General features: G+C 33.8%; 1 long non-coding RNA gene across 1 annotated transcript in view; it reads right to left on the bottom strand.

Annotated features, from left to right (window-relative positions):
• Window positions 1-254: 254 nt before the first annotated feature.
• The window catches only part of LOC144248894 (uncharacterized), a 30,071-nt gene continuing 4,604 nt past the window's right edge, over window positions 255-25,721 (bottom strand). Inside the window, exon 2 of the long non-coding RNA XR_013342075.1 lies at window positions 255-409. This is a non-coding gene — a long non-coding RNA (uncharacterized LOC144248894). The remainder of the gene's footprint in view (window positions 410-25,721) is intronic.

Here is a 25,721-nt window from a genome sequence, read left to right on the forward strand (position 1 = left end):
ACCCCGCTGGGACAGGCAGGAGGGGTTCAGGGTTACCTTGATCAGAGTCACAGGGTCCTGGGGACAGGGGAAATAGAGTGCCCATGAGCTCACTGAAACAAGCACACGGTATTTGTCAAGCGAGGTGAAATCCTAGGCCAAGAATGCTTACTGTACTTTCATTTTTATTTTAGCTGTTAAAGGTCAGAGAGTTAGAGCTTGTTTTTGCAGTGACATTGAGAAGCCGATAAAGCTGCAGCCACAGAAAACCTGAAGGAGCTCCACGTTTCTTTATTTAAGCATGATGTAGAAATAATCCATCTCTGTTCTCCAGGCAGTCTTCGTTCAATATTATATATACTTGCAGAGTAAAGGCATTATGTTCCACAACCTTCAGCTGGTTTCTCATTGATCAGTGACATTAATATACCTGCGAATGACACACAGAGAAAATTAATACAAATTTGAACTTGAATAAATTTGTCTATGATGGTGTACTGTAAAACATTGACTATGTGTGCTGATTAAGATTTCTGCAACTCACTATTGTTAAAACCTACTTTTATATTCGCCCTCCCCCTTTCTGTAATAGAAAGTATTTTTAAATAAAACAGCTTATTTTTAGTATGGGATGTCTTGGTAAAGAAAGGTAAGATATTTGTAGTAAATGATGGGAAATTAGTCTTTCTTTAATTATAAAAGACACAAAAACCACAACAAAAATAGACAGAAGTTTGAAGAGTGAATATGTTTTGTTACCTGATTCTCTTTTAGAGTGGGTATAGCTCCTACTATTGTATCATCAATGTCTAAAAAATCTATAATGATTATACCATTGAAATTTAATTTTTTTTCAGTTGTAAAGTAGGTTTTTGTTTATTTTTTTTCCAAATTTTTACTAATTTGTAAATGAGGTAACCCTCCTCAGGCTTCACAACATCTTCATGGCTAAATACAAGCATCATCATCTCATAAATGAGGGTAAAAATAGGAAAAATCTTTCTTAGAGCTCAAAAATGCCTTTTTTAAAAATTTATTGCATCAGGCTTTTGCAGAATATGTCTTTTAAAACATCTGAAGATTCTGGACTTGTTCCTCTTAGAGAATATGCACCGTTTCTTAGTAGAGTTTCAGGAGAATGAAGTTAGCTCAAAGCATTTATGGACCTTAGTGAAAGGAATGGACTGTCTTCAGACTCGTATTCCTAAATTATATAGTCTTATATTAAAGGCAAAGGAAAATGTGCCTAATAAGCCAACCAGAGATATCCTGAATGAGCAAGGTTGACTAGGGTCAAGGGAGAAGTAACATAGGTCAATGGTTAATAAGAGAGCCAATTTTTTGCCAAAAGTAGTAGTGAAAGCTAACTGGCAGGCAAATATGACATCTCTGTCAAAGTCAAGAGAATGTAATGAAGCGGGTGAGTAAAAAGAACTGTGAAGACTGGAAAGCAGAGTACACTGACAGGCATTTTTTCATACAGTATAAAACCTGGCACATGAGACAGAAGAAATTCAAGCCATTAAAATATGCCAATCCCAGCTATGACCAGAAAGTACAAGAAGCAATGAATGCATTCCAATCAAACATTGTCCTAGGAAGAGCTGGAAATGGCTTTTTCCGATTTCTTCAGGTGGGTTGCTTACTTTTAAGCAAAGACATAAGACATAGACATAGACATAGACATGAGAGATAGAAATTGTGACACATAACCATCTTTGTTCCCTGTGGAACAGAGCAGTAAAGCAACAGGCCCAAGGCAGTCCTATGGAATTTGGTCTCCTACAGACCTTATGGGAAATGAATAGCTGCATTAACAGTGAAATGTGAGTGTTGAAGTAGTTGTTTTGCTTTGTGTATTTTACAGTAACTACCCTGAAGCCATCTTTTATTAATACTTAAAACTTATTCTTGTTTTAAATAACCCAAAGGACCTGCAATATCTTGACTACTAAAAGAGTTTGGGCATTTTTAACACATCCCATTTAAAAGTATTTTTGAAATGCAAAGGTAAAAAGGGCACATTAAGATGCAAATAATATCAGATTGATCATGAATAGATTATAAAGGCAATCTTGCTGTTTTTGGCCCACAGATGCATTAATCAGACACAAAAATACCAGAAATACAGGGAGTGCAGATGAAGAGGCACATAAATTGAAAGTGACTTTTAGTGACTGACTTCCACTATTGAGAAACAAGTATGACTATGACTTTTTACCAAATTTCACCCTCTAAAGAATTGCACTCTCTTCTCCAATTTGATAATGCCACTGGCATTTTTCTGCTTCTTACTTAATATCTTACCTCTTGCTCTTCTGATAACATGCTGTGCAAAAGATCTGCCTGATGAGTGCCTGCAGCAGTATGTTCTGGAGCTAAATTGCTTTTGTAATCTTTTTACTAAAATAAAATGAGCAGCAGGATGTTTGTCATTTCAGCTGCAACAGAATAAATATTTTATCATTCCTTCTTCAAAAGCTCATCTGTAACTCAATGGGTTAATCAAACAATTTAAGGAGTGAAAGCATTTAATTCACTTTAGCTTTGATTACATTACATGGCCTATTGTGTTGAAAGCTTGAAGTAATTTGTGACTGGGGTTTACTTAAAATACTGATTTTTAATTATATTCCTCAGATAAACTGCCACCTTTTTCAAATGGGTGTTCAATGTGTACATACACAAAATATTAATATCTTTGAAAGAATTTCTATCAAAAGAAGACTTTCAGTATCATAAGGAGAGTGCTTTTTTCTTCCTTTTTCTTAGAAACTCTCAAAAGCATCAGAATTCACTACACAAGTAATAAAACATTAATGAAAAGGCATGCTGAAGCATTTGAAGTGGAGAAAACAATCACTTCACTTCTCATCAAACATGCAGAGAATTTAATCTGGTGCCCTTTAATAAAGATAGGCAAGGTTTTTATCTAATTATGATGTCCCTCCCAAGTCGTTAAGAGAATCACTCAGTGAAGGTCAAGATTCAAGGAGCAGAACTTCAGGCTATATCTGCTGCTGACCTTGAACGCTGCAGGGAATCAAGAGCACTACTGCTTCACAGGACTTTGATTTGCAGCATCCTATTCACAGCACTTCATGCCAAGAAAAATCATGTGACTTGTTGAAGATCAGTAGAAATAATAAGCACAATGAACTTTAGGTATGATGAGGACAAATGTGAAAATAAATAAAAGCAACATATCTTGTTTTATCCTGTATCTATTTGTGAAATTTATCAGTGAGATACAATTGAAATGATAGAGTGAGAGAAAGAGTTTTATTTTGCAATAACTTTTTGCATAACATTTCTTTCACCTCAGCAGGAAAAAAAGGCATGAATTAAAAAAAAATAAAAAGAAATGGTAAAAGAAAGAAAAGGTAAAAGGTTGAAAGTAACTGATTTCATTATTGAACAAATTCTATCTTTGTACAAGCCTAAAACTAGAGTTTTGCTTACATCACTCTTATGGTTGACACTATCTTGATAAAAATACACTTTTTAATAAAAAAAGGAAGAATTTGAAACAAGAAGCCTACATTTAAAGGAAGATGAGAGACCTTTTACTTACAGCCCTGATACAGTGGCATTCTATATCCTGGTGCTCAGATCTCTGAAAGTTATTTTAAGAATGTCTCTTCCTCAGTTCTGTTTTTCCTTATTGTGCCTCACTTTGTCTACCTTGCCTTCTTCTATCTTGCTAGTCTCTAGTAGCACTGACATTTATTGTCTGTAAAATAACATCTGTTCAAGTGAATGTTGTCCATCCTTTCCTACCATGAGATTCCTCTGTTCTTTGTACAGATCTGTCTTTGCTGTTTACTTTAAAACCTGTAGGAAAATTCATTCCAGGTTTGCTTAGCATAAAAAGCTACTATTTAAGTGTCAGTGTGAAAGATGGGGTGGGAGGCCAAATGCTATCCTCATTTAAGATTGTGAGAACAGAATCAATCTCTCTAATTCCAATGTGGAGAACAGAAAATCCCTACAAATAAGCTTAATTTAGGATGTAGCAACAAATCTGTAAGATAACATATTAGCTTCTTCTTTGTTATGCTTCAATTTCACAAGGAAAAGGGGTCACAACTGAAATTAAAAAATAATCTATGAATTCTATACATGTTTTGCTGGTAACATTTGGTTTATTTTTATATATTTTGAAAGTTTAATAATATTGTCTATTTTTTCTATCATGTATTTTTAAATTATGCAGTACACGTAAATAACCCATATTTTTTGTTTCCTTTAGCTTCCAAAGTATCCACACCTAAATTGTTTTCTCATTTATTTCTTTATTTTATTTCTTTCTGGTTTGTTTTTTTTGTTTGTTTGTTTTTGGTGGGTTTTCTTTGGCTTTTTTTTTGTTTCTTTCTTTCTTTTATTTGCTTGCTTCCATGGAAAACATAACAGGGGGTGGGGTTCTCTTAATTGCAGGAGAAGATAGACTTGGTCTCCATTCTTTCTTTCAGAAGTAAAGAATGATCCCACTGTTCTATCGGGGGTGAACTACCTTAGCAGAAGGTAGTCTGTTCCAAACTCTTGCTATGTGTCTCTTAATCTTTTAGAAGTCTGTCTTGAGTTGCTCAGGCCCAAAAAAGAACAGAAGTCCATAAAAACTTAAAACTCTGCCAGACTTTGCAATGCTTCATGCACTCAGCAAGTCTGGGAAGATGACCTTTTTGTTCATTGACAGAAATTTCCTTCCACGGAAGGAAAACATCACTTCCTCACTCCAACCCCTGCAGCCCCCCAGTGTTTTTGTCAATTTCACTACATTAAAACTTTATTTTCTTCCCAACACTCTTATGTCTGAGTCACATAATGGGGATTGCAAGAGAGAGTTAAAAGCGACTGTATGTCTTTTTTTGGAATTGATCTAAATATTATCCATGTGATTGCTGGACTCAAACACAAGGTTTTTCTTCACAGACAATTGAGGTGAAGTACAGATAAAACAAAAAAATTAAGTATGATAATTGAGAGCAACCATGATAAACTCACTTACCCCTGGTATTTAAATTCTTTCACTTAAAGAATCTTCAAATAGATGACAGTGCTTTAGCAAGGTGGGAGACAAATATATAATGGAAAAGGACGAAAAAAAATAAGATGCTTTATAAGTATACTACATGAGTTTTCAGTCTGAATTTTGCCTCTGTGTATACAAATAAGAATGCTAATAAGGATCCATTGAGCTAAGAGAGATTTTTGCTATCAGGTGGAAAAGTCTTTGAAAATGTTCTTGATATAAACTAGGTTAAGATGTAAACCATGTAAACATGGCATATTAAAATGAATTTAATATGGTAAATAGTGATATGCCTCGAGCACAGAACCTTCTTGAAGGCTCTTGAAAGATGATTATTAAGCTCTTGTTCCTGGCATCCTTGTCCAGGTTGCAGTCATTTACACCTCATCTTCTGACTCTGCAGCATAAACTTGAAGAGAAATTTGTTTTGAGTCTTTAAATTACTACTGGTACTACTGAGTTCTTCTCAGAATACATTAAAAAATATTTCAGCTTTTCTTCACTTAATCTCCATCCTGCTCCCATAAAACCAGTGTCTTCCTTTTGTTTATTCATGCCTCATTATAACTTCTCTCAGTGTAACAAGTTCCACTTCATCTAATGTATATCCAAAAGGACAAGAACAAACGACACAAGTTTTTACTCCAGGTCTTTTGTCATGCAGACCTTTATTCTTATGTAGGTCCAACTCTACTATAAGTTAATGAATATGAAATGATTTGCTTCATAGTGGGACAACTTCAAGATCACTTACTGTGGCAAAAGATGTTATGAGCTCAGGGACAAGGCATTGAAAGAAGCAGCAACACATTCCGTAGGTAACTTTGCAAAGAAATATCACTACTGTTCAAGTACATTTATGCACTTTCTAAATTTGGCTGTTTAACTGCCTAAAAATGCATGCAGAGGAAATGAAGTGAGTACATTCATGCCCCTCAAGAAAAAGCGTTTAACATTCTTCAGCATTTTTTTTTTTTTTCTTTTTCTGCACTCATTGTTTCTGGGCTTTAACAGTGATGTACAAGATTCTTCACTCATTCCAGTATGCAAGATATATTGTAATTCCAAGAATTGTGCTGTTATACTTATTTGTTGCTGCAAGAAGAAAAATCTCTTATCTCCCTGCATCAATGAAATAAACTCATACACTGTTTTTGTAAAAAAACTTTTCAGATATGAACATCTATCTATGTATGACACAGGAAATCCAGACACTAAATGTGGTTCTGACAATTCCTATGACAAATCCATTCTAAAGTATTCCAATCAGTAATGCCAAAATCTCTGCCACAGAGTCATCCATACATTAAAGAAACAAAATACTTGCTAGATGAAATGGTTTTTGAAGCTTATATACCTTTTTCTAATGTGGTAGGTGGTAATAGAATAATGCTAATTTCTGTACTTATATACTCTATAATTCTTCACTTTGTTTCTTAGTGGGTAACAGTTTTCAGAGCCACAGAGCATCTGTTGACAACTAGACAGGACAAGAGATCCACCTTGTTGTTACCCACCTGCAACACTCTACATTTCTTGCTCTATTTTTCATCCATATTGCCATTTTTTTCCTCCAGTTACTGAACCCAACCTGATGTCCAGTCCGAGAATTATCATCTTCCCAGATCCACATGGTATTTGTCCTTACCTCCACTTTTGCATGACACTTTAAAAACTGTTTCAGAAAACCACGTATGTATTTGGAGATCTAATTTAGCTGCTCTAAGAAATAATTGTAACCTGTTTCCAGCAAAACTACAGGATAATATGTGGGATAGCAAATGTTTAGAAATGTAGTTGAAAAGGAGAAATACGCATGGGGGTATTTACTTAATGCTTTGTGAAGGCATTTTATAATTTTGTCATCATATAAATTGAGTATCTCTGTAGAGACAGAGTATCTCTGTAGAGTTCTATTAGTTTTTACACAACTACTTTAGTTACACTGATAATACTTTACATGTTTTTAGGGAAGGAAAATTTCCTGTGATCCACCTGTCCCCTTAAAAAGTTTGTACATTTCTGTGTATATGGTATCCACTTGCATACAGGCTTGATTATGGAAAACATTGCCCGTATAAGATACACAAAGTAAAATCTATTGTAATTTAGCATAACCTAGGTGAAAGAAAATTTGAGTTCTTTATGGTCAGGTTGATATCTCTAGCTCTATACCTCTCCAAAACTAAATATTCACCCAAATAAGATATATTGTTTAAGTCTGTTTCTTTTAGGCCATTTTTATTCAATTTATATCAGCCTATTTTGAGTAATATCTTTTATGGAAGTTAGCCCAGAGTTAAATATTCATGTTTATATTAGAATGTTGATCTACTTCTGTGATTTAATCAGCGAAAAAATATTTTTTCCATTATTTTGGAAGAGTTATATTTGTTTTTTCTGCTTGTAAAAGTGTTTCTAATTTTTTAATGGTATAAATAATGATCTTTAAAAATTAAAATATCAAGTCCCATACAGATTAGTAAAAATGTTGATTTTGTGTTTTCAGACAAAAAAGAAAATCTGCTTTGTTAGGGTGTTGAAAAATCAGGTGTTTGATTCTATTTAAGTATATTGTTGGGCATACTCAATAGGCAGAATGGAATGAGTTAAATATACGATGTTTTTTTTTTTGCTGCCACTGTTGCTTACAGAATATTTATAACAACCTTTTTGAGACTCCTTGTAGTGGTGAGGAAACAATTTGTTTTGAGAATTAATTTGTTGAATGGGAAATGTTTCCAGTTTGCTTTCCAAGCTATAATGACGTGACTGAATTCAGAAGTGCCCTTGAAAATCTGCAATGTAAAACAGTATATACACAATGCATTCATTCTATACAGTGCCAAAGAAACTATTAACAACAAATAAATACATACTGTTTTTCTTAATTTATTAACTGGTTCTGGTTTTGATTTCATTTTCTTATTTTATATCACCTCTGATACACAGTTTGCAGTAACTTGATGAGGTCTCTCAACTTACTATAGAATTTAAGCATGTGCTGAGTTCCTAGCACAATGAATAAAAGTCTGCCTGTTTAGACTGAGGATTCTCTGTAGTGCCTATGTAGCCCTTAAATCTTCATGATTTTTTAAATCAGACTATTAATTCTGGTTTCTGAGAGTTCAGGTCCTATCTCAAAGACAATTAGTGATCAGTAATAAAGAGTACTCAGTCATCACCCTTTACTTCTCTTACGCACTGCATTAATAACCCAAATTAATAGCTTGAACTGAAGAGAATCAAATATTGCTTTCTATTTTTTTACAGGGCTGCTGTGTGCTTTAACTCTCTAAGAACTTAGCCTACAGAGTCCTTGTCAAACATCAAGTATCAATTAATTAAATAGTTGCAAGTGCCTAAACATATAATCAGTAATAATGATTTGATTTTAATTTTTAATCAGAAAATAAAACATTTCATACTTTGTAAACACTTGAACTGTAAAAATTAAAAAAATAAAAAATTTCAAAAAGTGGCAAGAGATCTTCTTATTGATTAAAATTGATAAAGCAGAGGAAAATCAGTGGCACAATTTAATTTCTCCAACATCTGCATTCAGGCCTTTATCCATCTAAAATTGCTAGAAAAAAATCCATTGATCAAAAAGCAAAGTTCAGAAGATTCAGTCACTACATAAGTCTAAAAATATACAAAAAATATTAACTTCAACAAATAAAAATCCCTTGGACAATTTCATTTGCAAATATTTATCTGCATCTTCCTACCCATACTATCAACACTTCTATGCTCAAAAAATACTTGGAACATTTCTCTTACAAGGAAAGGCTGAGTAAATTGTGCCTGTTTAGCCTCAAGGAGAGACAGCTGAGAGGGGACCTCCAATGACTATAAGTGTTGAAGTGAGGGTGTCATGAGGATGGACCAGGGTTGTGCTTGGTGGTGCCAAACAACAAGATGAGAGGCAATGGGCAGAGACTGAGGCACAGGAAGTTCCACCTGAACATGAGGATGAATTCTTTACTGTGCAGTTGACTGAGCACTGGAACAGACTGCCCAGAGAGGTTGAAGAGCCTTCCTCACTGGAGTTTATCAAGAACTGTTTGGATGCAAGCCTGTGCAATGTGTTCAAGGATGACCCTACTTAAATGTGCAGGCTGGACCAGATGACCCCTTGTGATCACATCCAACCTTACCCATTCTGTGATTCTGTGAAAGCAAGAAGGGTGTTATACTTTAAATTCACCAGCTTATTCTCAAAGTAGGAAAAAAAACCCACCATATTCTATGTCATCATCTAATTGATATTGCTACTTTTGTTGAAGACAGGCATCATCTTAGTATAACCTCAGGCATGAGGTTATACCTCAGGTTCCAGACCCTGTCATAAAAAATCTTCTAAATTCTTATAATCATGGGCGTGTTCTTTTTTGACTGGGCACAGCAGGATCCATGGGATACCTGTCACTCAGATGCCACAATATATTTCAAGTTTCATAAGTCCATATTTTCCATACAACGAGTTTTCCATACATTAGTAGGGTTACTGTATGTGCTAGGCTACAGACTGGCAACACCCTAAGGTTCAGTCCAAGGGGGAAGAATTTGGCTTGAGGCTGTGCTCTGATGTTTATATCAAAGTGATGCTGACACATATCGAGAGCAAAAGTCAGGAAATTTACCAACAAATAGCTGCTTTGAAAGCAGTTTCTTTTGAATCCTGATGCCTTTGTTCTTTACTGTTCTGAAAGTTGGCAATTTGACATAGCAGGTGTTTCCTGGTGCTTTTTCTTCTTGGTACTTGTACACAGGAGAAGACACTAACTTATCTGGTTTTGACTACATCTACATCTCTACCGACAGTTTCAACCTTACTGCAAGCTTTCATTATCCTAATAACAATATAATTCCAAAATGCTTTCTTCAAAATCCTTATTAGTCTGCTCTTTCAAACATCATTACTAAGTTCATTCAAATAACATGAAAATAGGCACTTTTAAAAAATATATTTATTATTTTATGTATCTCTTTCCTATGTTCATGGACTTAAAAGCAAAATAAACACATAATTCCTGCATATATAATATTTTTCATATAATAAATAACATATTTAAAATGTATCAAAGTAATAATTTTTGTTTTCATTTTATTGTTCTAAGATAACTACAGTAATGTCTCTAAACTGACCTCTTGGAACACTATTTTGAAAAAAATATTAACTTGATATATCCTTAGGAAGCTGTTGTTCTTGAAAGTAGGGACTTTGACTGCCAGCACAATACCCAGTAGCATCCAGAGAGGTTTCAGATGAGCAATAATTGATGACTTAATTCTGTTCAATATAGAGAGGTAGCAACAGAAAAAAGGTTGCTTCCTGAGACAGAAATACATTTCATTTGACCTAACTTAATTCACAGCTATAAGCATGTGGACAAATATGCTTTTATCCACATGGGGAATGGGCATGGGTTTATTTCATTTAGGAAAATCTAGAATTGTCCATAAATTTATGCTTTCCCCACACTGTTTTCCTTTATCTCTCTAGGTCAGCACTGTCTTTAATTGAACTGGTTCTCTGAGCCTGCCTCATTTTCTGTTCAAAAGGAATCCAAGTAATTCTTATTTACTAGTTATCAAAGGGCTGTAAGAGAGTGTGAGAATATCATCAAAATATATTAATAAATAAAGAAATACTTAGAGGTATACTTCTATACTTTTGTAGTCATATATATCTATGTAGCTTCAGCAAACTGAACATTCTGCAACCCCATAGCATCAGACGTGTGAAGTTGTTAATGAAGTTGGGTGATGTCATTATGTGTCTAATCTCTAAATCTTTGACAGGTCATGACAATCAGAGGATCCCCCCCAATGACTGTTGCCATCCCCCAATGGCAACAGTAAGACCATTTTTGAGAACAGCAAGGACTGTTTGGAGAGCAACAGGATTATCAGCCTAAACAGGTCACCTGAAGAAGATATGGATAAAATCCACCTGAAAGCATGCGCATGAAGAAAAAGGTTGTCATTGGAAACATAGATAAGGGAATTAGCAAGGGCATATAATGTCTGACCATTTTGTTTTCCTCTTGTGATGAGCTTCCCGTATTTCCTCTCAAAAGAAGTGGATGCTGTGCGTGGTAGTTTTATCAGGGTTTTTAATATGATCTTGTGCACAAACTTTAGAGCCAATTTGGTAAGCTATGGACTGAGTAAATGGATTTGAAGGTGAAAATAAGATGTCAGGTCCTCCTGATTTTGTGATATAATAACACAAAGTCATCTGTCAGTAGCATTACTCAGGATTTTCTACTGGGGCTATTATAGTTATGCATCTGAAATCCTGTACAATGGGACTGAATGCTCCAAGCTGTGGGGAAGTACTCACTGAAATCTTGATGGGCTATAAAATAAGTCTGAAATTACCTCATTACCTCATAATGTTCAACAAAAACAAATACAGTTTTCTGCTAGGGACAAGTGCAACAAACAGCATTTGGCTAGTAGTTGAGTAAAAAAAAAAAAAAAAAACAAAAACCCATCAGATTTAAAAAGTATTCCTACAGAAAAAGACCAGAATGTCAGGGTGGACAAGCAGAGCATGACTCAGTGGATGCACTGACAGCAGATGTAGCCAAGTACAATACCTGTGTATTACCAGGAATGCAGCCAGCACTGGAAGGAAGGAGTGGCTTGCAGCTATTCAGAACTTCAGAGACTGAACCTGGATTATTGTATCCAGAGATTTGTACCCCAGTATAATAACAATGTTTTCATACTGGAAAACCTTTATTAGAGGCCAGATTGACAGGGTACTGAGATACTTTTGACATGAAAACAGAATAAGAGAACTTGATTTTTTTCAAATTTAAAAAAGGAGAATAAAGGAAGATTTTGCAAAGTTCAAAAATCTAATTTCTTCAACTGCCAAGATTTTTGAACTTCTACAGACTACTTCTACAGACTACTTCTGAAAGAGTGGTAAATATGTGCATATATGTAGCTCTTATTTTGTTATAGTGTCCCTATATATAAAATGTGTTACCTGAGTTCTTGAAAAAGTAAAAGGGAAGAAAGCAGAAAAAAATATTAATCTGAATAAATCTTTACCTTTTGATACTGCTACACACAAACTATTATCTATTAATTTTTACTAACAGGTGAATTTTATTAATTTAAGATTAGAGTTGTAAAATAATTTCTCTTACACTTGTGCTTATGTACCACTTGTCACTTTCTCTTGCTCAGATTTTTCTACTTCATTCCTCATTTTCTCCCTGTTTTTTTTGTAGGTCTAGCCTCCAAAGATAATACACAATTTGTTCTTACTTTATATTCTTAAATAGCCAAATATAAATTGGAAATAATTCCCTGAAAGAGAATGTCCTAAATCTGAAGGATGGACCATTCCTAATTTATAATGCTGAGAGGAGCTCCCAGAACTTTGTCAGGATGAAAGGTGATTCTCATATTTTTTCCTATTCTGACATTATCATTCACAGCAGGAAAACTATAACATAATTACCATCATGGAAATCTGGTAGGATGACTCAGACCACTGGAGTGCCTACCAGGGCAACGAAGGTGATGGAGCGTCTGGAGTACAAGTCTTATGAGGAGTGGCTGAGAGAGGTGGGATTGTTTGGCCTGGAGAACAAGAAAATCAGAAAGACCTTATGGCTCCCTACAAGTATTTGACAGAAGGATATAGCAAAGCAGGGGTTGGTCTCTTCTCTCAGGAAAAAAACAATAGGACAAGAGGAAAAGGTTTCGGGTTGTGCTAAGGGAGGTTTAGATTATATATTAAGAAAAATTCCTTCACTAAAAGGCTTGTCAAATTGAAGCTTTCAAGTACTGCCAACAAGGATTCTGCTTCACCACTTAATCTACTTTCTTCCCTTCTCTAAAACAACAACAGCTCTACTGTGTCCCAATAAGGCTTCATTTCATATATTTAATTATTTTTTATTAGTAATCTGAAGGAGAAAATAAAATAAAAGGTACTAAGAGTCAAACCAAATAGAGTTAACAATCAGAGATGTACTCAATGACTGATGCAATTACAGGGTATTTGACAGATACAGTCTTCCAGATACAACAATCTATGAGTATAGCACCTCTTGAAACAAAGATTATATCTTACCATATTTCTAAATTAGTTCAATGAGTTCTTTTCTCTAAATTTCCTGATCCTTTCAAAAATCTCTTTACAGTTCTATTGTCTGCATTTATGAGTTCCACAGTGTAATTATGCATCATATAAAAGTTACCCAATTTTGTTTGCTCTAAATTCATTGTCTGGTAATTTCAGCCATCCATTTTTGTTGTTGCCTTAATTGTAACAGATACACAATAATTTGGTATTCAATTTCCACTCTTTTTTTCACAGAATTTTCATACCCTTTCATAACAGGCTTTTTTCCTAAAAATTCCAAACTAAATCTGTGCTCTGTTCCATGTCATCATTTATCTTTTTTCCTTATATTTTCCCTATCTATCAACACTGAATTTCCTTTACTATGTTGTTATTCCTTCATTCCTGCAGCCAGATTTAAGCCAGAAATTTAAGACCACAAATTTGTATGAAATTGTATGTCATGTACAAATTTTATCCCTCATTATTCATTATTTTTCTCTCTGTGATGAATATACTAAGTGTGAGTCTCCACAGGTATTCTGGTAGGATTTCAGCATTAATACTATACTGAAAATTAATATCCTGTTATTTTTCTTTTTGTTTCTTTATTTTTTGATGCTGAGGCACATATCTCTTAGTTCCTGTACTGGTTTTGACTGTGACAGAGCTTCATAGAAGTGCATATATAACATCTCGTGTGAAGTGATTGTCAAGTTCTTCTTACGTTGTTTTGAAAGCAAGTAGGGTGGGGGTGCTTGAGAGTTTGGGAGGGAACAGAGGCAGGACGGCTGACTCTCCCTGCACAAAGGAATATCCCATACCCTTGTGGGGTGTCAGACACAAAAGCTATGAGGAATATGGAGGAAGTGTTCAGATTTATGGGATTTGTCCTAAATCACTGCTATGTGTGATGGAGCCTGGCTTTTCTGGAGATGGATGAACACCCGCCTGCCCATCAAAAATGAAAGAATTGCTCATTTTGGTTTGCCTTTAATGCACACCTTTTCCTTTACCCATTAAAATACCTCTATCTCATATCATGAATTTTCATGTAAACTTCTAATTTCTCCCCCACCCACTGTGGGGAGTGCTCTACTGGTTGTATGGGGCTGATCTGATGGCAGGGGCAGAACCACAACAGCTAATTAGAATTTTTTAGGAGCAATTTCTGTGAGATCTTCCTGAAAGATTTTTGGAAGGATCTTTATGCACAATCTTATTGATTCTTTAGAGGCTAATGTATTTATGAGGCATTCACAAAAATGGCTTGTTTTTTAATTTGGTATACCAGGTTTATTCATATACATACCATTTTTTTTTTTTCACTGTCTACACCAAGACATGACACTCGTCTACAAAGTTCTCCTTAACAATATATCATAAAAGTCACCTTCCCTCTCTTTGATTTCAAAATTATTTGAGCCATATACTGGCTTAATGTACTAATTCAGAGATAGGAGACTCATATCTGAGATTCATATCAATTCAGTGATTCATATCTGAGATCCAGAGACTCATAATAGAGTCTTTGATGATTTTATGAATATGATGCATGACATTTTCAAAGATTTCATATCTGAGTTTCTTTAGAGTGTCTTTAGAACTCATTGAGCACCACCTAGATTGAATTGGCCAGCAGGGTCCTAGCTCCATAAGGCTTTTTAAATTCTGACCTTGCTGTTTTGCATTATTCATGAGATTCATTATATGTTTGAACTACCTTCTTATCTACTAGTCATTCATGAATGATAAACTCAAACACCTTGTTATAAGCTGCAGCAATACCCAAAATACATGTGAAAAGCTTTGCTTGCTCTGATGAGAAAAATATCTATCTTTTCTGGAACTAATATCTATATTTGTTCTCCAGACAAAAGAGAAGAATATAGAGATCATCCTTGCTTTTCTACTTTTGAAGTCAATTTTAGGTATTCATGTTTCTGTAGTTTATTAATTACAACACACTGTGATTAAATCTATATGACAGATAATTGTTTCTAATATTTCAAATATCAAGGAGTAAATTTCCCACTGATGGAGTTATGCCACTGCAACCTGGCCCTATCAGTACAAGCTCATTTCCATTTGTGACAGATGAAAGCCTTTGGAAGCATGGAAACTTCAAAGACCATAACACTGAGATGCACAACATTATGGATGCATAAATTCAAGAAAAGGCTGTTTTATCAAAGCTGGGGGTAATTAATGCAAATCCCTAGACTTTCAAGCAGGTAAATAAGCATGAAAGACTCACCCATTTCTGCAAAACTGTATACATTGGTTTGTTTTGGTTCAGGAAGCTGATGAGGAAGTCAAAAATATGGCCCTTGTCAGGATTAAAAAACAGATGCACTTTCTAGACTGTGAATTAGACTCTTGGTGCTGAGTAAATATGATAAATATAATTTGGATTGAAGCAGAAGAGGTTGAAGCTTAAGAAACAATTTTGAGAGAATGAAAGATAGTGTCATGAATATCTAATCAATCAATAGAAAGCAAGAGTTGAGGTAATAATGTGAAAGGTGTCTAAGTAAAAACTGTGCCTTCCTTTTATTAATTAATCAAGTGTTGTAACAATTAATAAAGAAAGAAAAAGCAACATTTTCTTATATTATTCTTTATACTACTCACTCTATAGGTGTAAGAAAATAAAAATATTTTTTAAAAGAAATAATTTCTAAAAGAAAATTTAATTTGAAACAAATGTGAAAAAGGAGTATTTCAGCTCTATGATTATTGTCAATTTCACATTTTGCCTCATGGGAAAAGTCATGTTCCCCTTGAATTTGCCAATAAGCTGCAGGAAGGTGACCATTTGTTTCTAGGATGTTTTTAATGCTTGGTTTCACCTCATTTTTATTACAGTTACCAGAGGCAGAGTCAGGATACAAACTTTACAGCCTCTGACAGCCCTTCTAGGGAAATGCATATAATTTCAGCTTTCATATGAAGGGAGGGAGCCAAGGAACTGTAATTTAAACACAACTGAGTGAAAAACAAAGCTTATTTTGAAAGAGTACTCCGATACTAATATTCTGCTTTGTGTCTAAGTTTAAATGTCTTTTTACTTGAAGTCACAGCTAAAACTATATCACTCAATTCCCCAAAATATTTCAGCTCTGACAGACACAGGGTAATAACTGGAAAGTAAAACACTCTTCTGTTTCTTTAGTACACACCTAAGGATTGTAAAAGGATTCTTTAAAATATTTTGCTTTACATTGATCATAAAAATAACCTTTTTTCTTTAACAATTGCATCATTTAATAGATTGTGGGAGTGTTTGTCTTGTCTTAAACAACAGATGGGTACCTACCTCATGGTCCAGATTATTTCCTGCAAAGCTTCACTTTGTTCTTTAAAATTATCTCATTTTCTCTCCAATACTAATGAAGTTTTCAGTGTTTCTCTGTGAAAGATCTGCATTCACATAAGTCAAATTACACAAATTTATGCCAGAGTTTGAAGAGAGATCCTGATTTTCTCAAGCAAGTTTCTATGGTGATACTTTTTACACATCTTTTCATAAGCTGTACACTATCCTTTGTCATGGTAATCTCCTAAAATATATTTAAATAAAATATCATAATAGCTGTGTTTGGAGTTTGGCCCAAGTCCATATTTTTTGTTTGTTTGCTGGAGCTTTCTTCTTCTGTAAAAACCACGTATTTCACAGCTTGTTCTTGTTTGTTCAGTTTGTTAATGTATGATTCAATCTTTAAATACAGTTCTATGCCTAAGTTTCCATCAGACGCTTTTCTAATTTATTTGCCATCTTTTGCTGATTTGCATCTCTAATAGTTAATGACATTTTGCCAATTTAACTAATTTCACATAATAAACATTTCAGTTGCAAATAATTTAGCTTTGAAAAAACAGTAACTAAAAGTTTTATACTTGTATTTTTAATCAAAATGCATGTATTTTTACCTTGTCTCTCATTTTTCAGGTGTTTTACACATACAGCAATGATATTTCTACAACATATTACCATTACCATTAAAATTATTGAGCAAGGTCTCAAAAATATTTTTCCTATCATGAAAAGACAGACCTATTTCAAGGTCCTACATCTCCTCATATATTGGAAAAAAAAGAGTGTTGAATTAGGAGTCATGAATCAAGATTAAGGGCCATATGTAATATACTTATAATAAGACCAAAAAATAAGAAAATAAAAAAATTCTGTTTATGTGTTGTGCATTAAAATGGTTCTGGATTTTAGAGGTACCCTCATGCTACAGGTGCTTCTTTATTTAAATTAAAAATGTAGGTGGAAAGTTACTGGAATGTGAAATTTTGTGGTACAGCAATAGGGAATAAGAAGAATCAAGGGTTAAGGCAGAGATCAAGGTGAGCTTCTGCTGTAATCAATCACAGTCCTTTTAGCATTGTTCCAGACTCTGCATACTCATGCAACTGCTCAATAACCAATGCACTGTGGTTCCTGCCTCCTAAGCAAACTATGCTGAGATTCAGATTAATGGCAACTCCTTTATCCTCACTGGTTTCCAAATAAAATATATTCTTACATTCATTCCTTGTTTGAGGAACATCATTCTTGATCTTTCAATCTTCACTGCAAGAGAATCCTCTGGTGAGATGTGTTTCCTCCTAGATAGAATTGCATCACTTCTGAGGGCAGTGTCATGATCTCAGCATGACTTCAGAAGGTAGAGGGGGTGTCCAGTGCCCTCTTGGACTCTGTCAACATGGACATGATATGCTTTTGGACAGTAAGCAGGAAGGACAGCACAGTAGCCCATGTCTTTCCATGGGCGATGCAATGTCCACTACAGAACCTTATGTACATATTTTTCAGGATCACAATTCTGATACTATCTGCCTACTAAAAGAAACTTGTCGGTTCACATTTTTGAAAAATAGATTAGGGCTCTGACACTATGAAAAGTGTTGAAAAATGTCCCCTGCTCAGGTTGCAGTTCATTGGCAGCAGCCACCATTTCATATCTAATTGGGATTCAAATTCCTGGCTTAAGCCCTTTGAAAAATAGGCATTGACACTACAAGTTTAGTAAGATCAAAAGACATTTTAAAGAAATAGGTATTTCCAGAGAGTGACCCACCTAACTGTAAAATACAGAGGATGAAAAGTGTCCTGGATAAGCCTTTCCTTATCACTCCTTTGATCATTAAATAATGACCTGATACTGCATCCTTAATTCTAGCCATTTACTGAGATTCACCTGCATACCTTGTCCTTCATCACTTTGCATGCTCTTGTATTATATATTCTTTAGGTGAAGGAGAATATTATCCTATGGCTTACATGAAACTGAACCAAAAAATGTACTAGAAAGTTTGCTGGGGTAAATTAATTGCATTTCCTAAATTGCTGCTCTCCATTCTGTTTATGATAGTGTCTTCCATTTAACTATAAACTATTTAGATACAGCAGATTTTTCTTTATATTTAACTGATTGTTACTTTCTGACACATTTCTGATTATTATAACTTCCTATGGCTTTCAAGTTGTACCATGATTCATACAACTTTATGGAAATATTGCTTCCTTTATTCCATCTTCAGTAACAAATTTTATTTTATGCATTCGTTTTAATAAGCTGATTCATGCCAGGTGCCAGATTTCCCTCATTTTCTTTTGAGAAACCAAATGACTAAGAAAGTTAATGATAAAAACCTGCACCATTGGGAGGTGAAAGAGTTCCTTTTCTGACACAGGCTCATTATATGATGTGACACACACCAAGGGTGGCATTGATTATCATAACCTCTGTACTCTTAAAGGCTAATGATCAGAATAATTAGCTGACCTACTGTAACCGGATAATATTCAATTGATAAATGTCAGGTGATTGTAGTTATTAAAAAAGAGTAGGAACAGACTCTCTGAATTTGCAAGATACTTATTAACAATTGCCTGTGAAAGAAGCTGTGGAAAACATCTACCTTTTTCAGAAAGGTTTAGTTTAGTAATTTTTATCTGTCTATTTTATCAATGCCCCAAATATGTATCTTATCTGGAAAAAAAAAAAAATAGAATATAGAGGTTTGGGAACTGATGTTGTGAAAATTTTAAGAGGTAGTTGGTCACATATTACAACCATAAAAGGGAAGAATTTAAAATAACTCATGTGTTTATTTTGACATTATTTCCCAGCAAGAGAAGCAATCCCATTATAAAACTATATCAACATTTCCTATTTAAATGTATGGTGTGGCTGGTAAATACTTAGGGGTTTATTTGTTGTTGTTCTGGGTATAGGATTTTTAACTTGGAATCAAACAAAAGTGTGGAAAATGGATGGTGAATATTTTCCACACAATAGAAAGAAGTACACTCTTGATATTTAAGAGATTTGATCCAGAAAAGTAATTTGCCCTATGTAACTGGACATTTCTGAGTTCTGGAGGATCCCTGTACTTCTGTTTATTTCAATTTTACTTTGTTTTGATGTTGCACTTGCACTTTGTCAGCATAGATGTCATAAGTAAGATCTGCATAAGTCCTACCTTTTACTACTCTGGCTGATGAAGTAGGTAAAAAGCACAAAAGATTTTATACAATAATCTTGCACGTATTTCAAATGTGAGCAATCATATTTATTTTTCAGGAGTATAATAATAATGATGAGCTTTTTAATACTTCTACATAACACTAAATTGAAATGTGCTCCATGATAATTTGCTATTTTTTTTCAAGTTAATTCCTTTTTCCACATCTTAGCATTCTAGGAAAAGTTTTGTGTTTGATTACTATACTCAGTTTATTTGGTTTTGCTGACTACTTCATAAAGCAAACTAGATACTTTCTAGAAAGTTTCTGTCTTATAATTTCCCTAATTCCACATTCATTTAAACAGACTATTTTCTACATAATATATATTGTTTTAAAGGAGAAAGTGACCTTATTTCCCCTCCAATCTCTGTCTTGCTTTTTATTTCATTGCACTAAATCTGGCATGGCTGTTTATAACAGCTGTGCCACTTTTCCTCTCTTCAAGTACTGCAAGCTATAAAGTTTCATTCTAGGCTCTTAATGCAGTCAATCATTTACCTAATAAAACAGAATAATGAATCTTCCCCATATAAAACTTCATTTAGCTGGACTTGACAATATAACAATATTGCTCAAAGATGTGTGAACAAGAAGCTGGAATACCTGGAGCCAGCCCCGTGTAAGTAGCTCACAGTAGGTCACATGTAGGAAAAGGATTAGAACAGTAGAGGGATAAGCAAGAGGTTTTGCCTCGGGCTACCTCTGGGGCATTTGAAGTAAAGTAATTCTACCAGGACCAGCATGGTGAAGCATATATTGCAACATAAGCTGCTCATAAAGTAGTTGTAGAGATTAAATGTCTTCTAAATGCTTAATTTTAATTGGAATGTTATTAGCCTGAAGGCATAAAATCATGTCTAATATATTTTTCTTTTCACAGTTTAATAAATAGTTACAGAAAATACTTAACAAGATTTTTCATTATCAAATTAAAACCCATTTGCTTGCTTAGTTTTCTACTGTAATAAAAAAGTTAGAGAATCAGAGTTTAAACTTAGTATAGATAATTACTTTCAGTTTACTATCTCATAATTGATTGAAGCTGCATACTGAAGACATTGATTCAATTGAATATTTTGATATATATGCAGAATCTTTGCAAAACAAAACAAATGTGTTTGAAAATATGTATTTCCAAATGAATATTTTCTTTTGCATGAAATGTCTGTATACATTTCATGGGAGAACACTGTTTATCAATATAATGCCTTAAATTCATAATAAATGCATGTTAACTATTTAGAAAGGATCCTTCCTTCCTTCCTTCTTTCCTTCTCCTCCTTTTTCTCTAAATCTCTTCTCTTAGAGGAAAATGTAGGTAGAAAACCAGTTTTGTTTCTCCATTAGTGAATAAGCCACAATGATTTTTGTGCCAGAGTAAATTGTACAGCTGTGTGTGTGCACTACAGTTTGTTTTCTTCAGTCTTACATAAACTATCTAAATTAATTACATACTAAAATTATTTATTAAAACTCAATAATTAGCTTTATGAAATAAAAAATATCCTTTTTATGTCAAGCTTAATACCAAGATAGGCAGCTTGTTTAACAATTTCTCTGGCATGTAGCTGTGAGACTCTTGGTATGTATGAAGGCTCTGTTTAACAAATATTTTTTCTTTGATAATATTAAAAAAAAGATTACAAATTCTCTGAAAGAAGAGGGATAACCCTTCCACAAAATGAGGAACCAGATATACTAAATTTCTAGGAAGTGCTGCCTACTTGTGATTGCCATCCAGGTCTAATCCATCATTTCCTGCAGGGCAATAAGTATATAGTCATTTAGTTATTTTTGAAAAGGTAGTTTCTGTGCCTCTAGACACTAGATGTTTGGCCAACTCCTGTCATATGGAGAGAAAGTAGGAACAGAAATTCACTCCTGGCTCTTGTCTTCGAACAGTAATTACTTCTCTGAAAGTACACAACACTTCTTTAGGGAGGAAGAAGCTTGATAAGTTAACTTTCATTAATGGTTGATGTCTCTGTGAATCTCAAATATCAGCATAACCAGACTAACTTTCTGTGACAGCCTTCACCCTTGATTTTATTTATACGGCTTTGTGTCAGGCCTAAGTTGGTTTCCTGAAGGGCACAGCCTCTTTCAGACAGTGTTAAACCCAAATTCCTTCCTGACTCTTTCAGCCTTACCTTGTTTATATGTTTTTTGCTTTTTTGGATTTTTTTTTTTTTTTGGCATATGCATGTTTTTTTTTTACTTCGCTTCTAGATCTCCCTAAATACACTATTATATTTTAAGGCAAACATAGACTGTATACTTCCAGCATAGCTCCCCTGTAAGTGCACTTAACTTCCTTTCACACCTGTGCTATCACTAATTGCTTGTTTACCTCCCTGGCTATAAACATTTAAAGTCTCCAATTACTCTGTGCACTAATTATCTTGAATAGCTGGTTTGGGGCAAGGGAAGAAGTCCCTGGGAAAACACATATTCTTGTTTTCTAGGATTAGTAATATAGACTTCCTCCAATACTAAGACAGTATATACTTTCTGGTTTTCTAGAATTAATATCAAAGCCTTTTTTTTTTCTTTTTAATCTAGTTGGAATGCATGTGAATTCATGTTATTATTTGGAAATTATAGAGGTATATTTGCAAAGAGTAAAACTTAATCCCCTTGTCATCCTCTCTCCATTCTACTCCTAATACATATATTATCATTATCTTTCATATGCCTTTAGAGGAACGTTTTTCTTTGATGCTTTCCTCATCTCTGAACTCATACACTCTATCTTTCCCATTTAAAATTCTGTATGGAAGAATTCTGTTGTGGGGACTATTTGAAAAAAAATTGTATTCTATTTTGAAAATTTATTTCTAAAACATCAGTATCAATATCTGTTTTTTACTGCCTGACCTCTAACACTATTTTTTGTTTCATTGCTCTGAGAATTTGTATTTTGCATTTATTCATAGTTCATATTGTATTTATTAATAATCCCCTTAATGATGTAACAGACTTTATTGGTGACACTTTATTCAAGTCAAATTAAGTGCTTTTTCCCAGATAGATTTGTCCACAACAAAATTGACTCCTTTATTCTTCTATTATACTAATAAAACTGAAATAGTTATTCTTCAGCATTTAATTTAATTTTTCTTTTAATAAGTGTGGGGGTTAATAATTTCAGAACAAATATGTGGAAATTTTGAGAATGCACTGAGGGGCAAATAAGGTTATTATTGCAAAAAGAAATTTCCTGATACTTATTCCTCCTGTTTTTTCTATTTTTTTACTCTACATACCCATTGGGGTAGTGACCTTCTGTCCTCAGTCTTCATTTTAGAATAGCTATTCTATTCCTTTGTTATATGCAACATAATTCCTTGTAAATGAAACTTATCCCCTTTGAGAGGATTTACACAGCATTTTCTCCGTAGGTGTAATGAAGTATTATAAATCTTTCTCCAGACAGAGGGCATATAGTAAATTAGTGTGATACTGACCAAAAATTCACATATTATTGGGAAAAAAATGAGTTCAGTTATTAATTATAGTCATTAAAACACAAATTTACAATTACTGGAAGCAGTAACAAACATAAATCAGATTAAATCCCACTGCAAAATAATCAAATATTTAAAATTAGCTTTTTCTATTTCAATAGCTTTCACTTCTCACAAGAATGTTTCTCTCCATCCTTCAGATTTGGCTGAATTATTTCAGGACAAAGCATCTCTGTTTTGCTACACTTCTTTATTATATGGAAGTTTTTCAAATTGATTCACATCATAAAACAAAATATTACTTGTAGTTACACTTCATGAGACATCAACACTAGCAAAAATGTTTACATTTTCCTTGGATAGCTAAATCAGCCACTCAGGAACTAAAAATACCTGAATCTGTAAGCTCACTGAAGTCTTTCACTGTCAGAGAAACTAACATCCCGTAACTCCATAGCACTGCTACCTACTTAGGTATAGTGTTGTTTTACAATATGTTGCAAAATAATGTGTTTCCTTTGGTTTATATTATGCAAAATTTGTTGGAGGATGTAAACTGGAACATGTCAGATTGTTTAATATGGTTGAATCATATTAATTTTGCTTATTATTACTTAAATACAAACAAACAACAAAGGAAATATTGTCATTTCTTAAAGAAGCACCCTGAGCTGCTAGAACAAAATAACAACAAAGTGGTTTTCACATTTTTTTCACATTACTTCTCAATTTCATTTTTATGAAGGAGAAAATGTGATAAAAGATCTTTAAAATAATCGTCTTCTATTTTAAAAATATTGGTATAATCCTGTATCAACCCTGTATGGGCTGAGCCATCTAACTGAATAAAAAAAAGGCAGTAATTCAGGTAAATAACCTATTCAGCATAAAACTGCAAAGAAAGCAACTGTATAGGTCTTAGGAAATATTATTACTGAGGGTTTTATTTGGAGTTTTCTTGGTAAATAAGGAAGCCACCATGAGAAAGCAAAATGAGCATTACTATTATCTGAATTAGATAAAAATAGCAGTTATAGTCTCCTCCGAGATTCTTGCTGCTAATTTGGAGAGATTGGGATTTCAGTGATGGGCTATTAAATGAGAAGGATACTGGCTCTACAGCCAAACAAACCTGTTCCAGATCTGATCATCTCAGTGAGTGGCTGAGTTATTGGGATTATCTGCAGTGCAGATTATAGATTATTCTTTTTATCAGAAAAAAACCCCAGTATATTAAAATATAATATATGCATTAGAGTCTAAATCCGTTAAAGTACTCCATTTTTCCTCAGAAACCACAAATTTTGTGCTTAGCAAATGAACTTCTCAAAACCAAATGAATAATTGAATGTAAAGTCCATCTATTTAGCCATGCATCATAGAAACAAACACAGAAAATTTGCATGCATCGTGTACTGCACACTATTCTTGAAAGACTGGATATGCCAATTGTTGCTTTGAATAGATGTCATTAATTCTGGCATTTTAAGCTTATCAGATGTGACAGTGTTGTTCAAATTGTCACACAATACATTTTATATCTAAAACACAAAGATAAAAATGAGAATGCTTGCTTTATCAGTTAATAAAAATGCTCCTAAAGAGATAGATGATGATTGGAACAACTTATTAGGAAATCCATCTGCTGATAAATCAAGGCCATAATAGTCCATTTCAGTATGGAAGTAGTAGGAAGAAAGACTCCTGTTATACCAAAGATAATAAAAAACCCAATTATTTGTTTATATACACATCACACAGCTTCTGTTTATTATTGAACAGTGGTTTGGAAATACATATTCTATAATTTTCAGTTTTATGTCCCAAAAGGGCTGCAATTGATTATGACTAAAATTTGTTACATTGCTGGGTGTATTTGGTGCATTAATAGGAAGGGGAGGTGAGTGATCAGTTTATTAAACTAAGACCTACAATGAGAATATTCTGTGTTCTGAGTGAATAAGAAAGCACAATATATATAAATCTATAGCAGAAGGCAAGGAGTTCTGTTGTTATTATACCACTTCTGTTATTATTTTGATGCTCTTTTACTTGCATCATTCCCCCTCAGGGTCTCAGAGCCTTCATGACTCATTTTCTATTGATTCTCAATACTACTTCAAAGAATTGGAAAGATGAAGTATTCAGAAGTGAGCAACAAGTAGCCAGAAGTAAGTAAGTTCTTTATGATGTAAGTAACTCAAAAAGATTTGTGGCAATGTGCTTTATATTATATTAGAATTCCTCACTGAGTTCTTCCCTAAGTTCCATTTCATATATTTTACAAGGCTTGCAGTTTGTCTGTTCATATCAGTAGGCCTTTTTATTTAATTTTGTCAGACATTTTGACATTTAATAGGACTAAATAATGAGAGTTTCTCATAATGGACATCCTGTGGTTATTTATGTTATTTGTCAACATACAGTTTTAACTATTAAAATATTATTTGAAGCTCGCATGACGAGCACTCACAATTTTCTTCTCTTTTTTGAGATCTAAATCTCATGGGGACTGCTTTTCTCATAAGAACAGATAAACCTGTGCTCAGCCAAATTTTTGAAAATTGCAATGAAATGTTAACACTTCTAAAAGCTTCTTGA

This window comes from Lonchura striata, chromosome 2 (assembly GCF_046129695.1).
Source record: "Lonchura striata isolate bLonStr1 chromosome 2, bLonStr1.mat, whole genome shotgun sequence".
Taxonomy (NCBI): Eukaryota; Metazoa; Chordata; class Aves; order Passeriformes; family Estrildidae; genus Lonchura; species Lonchura striata.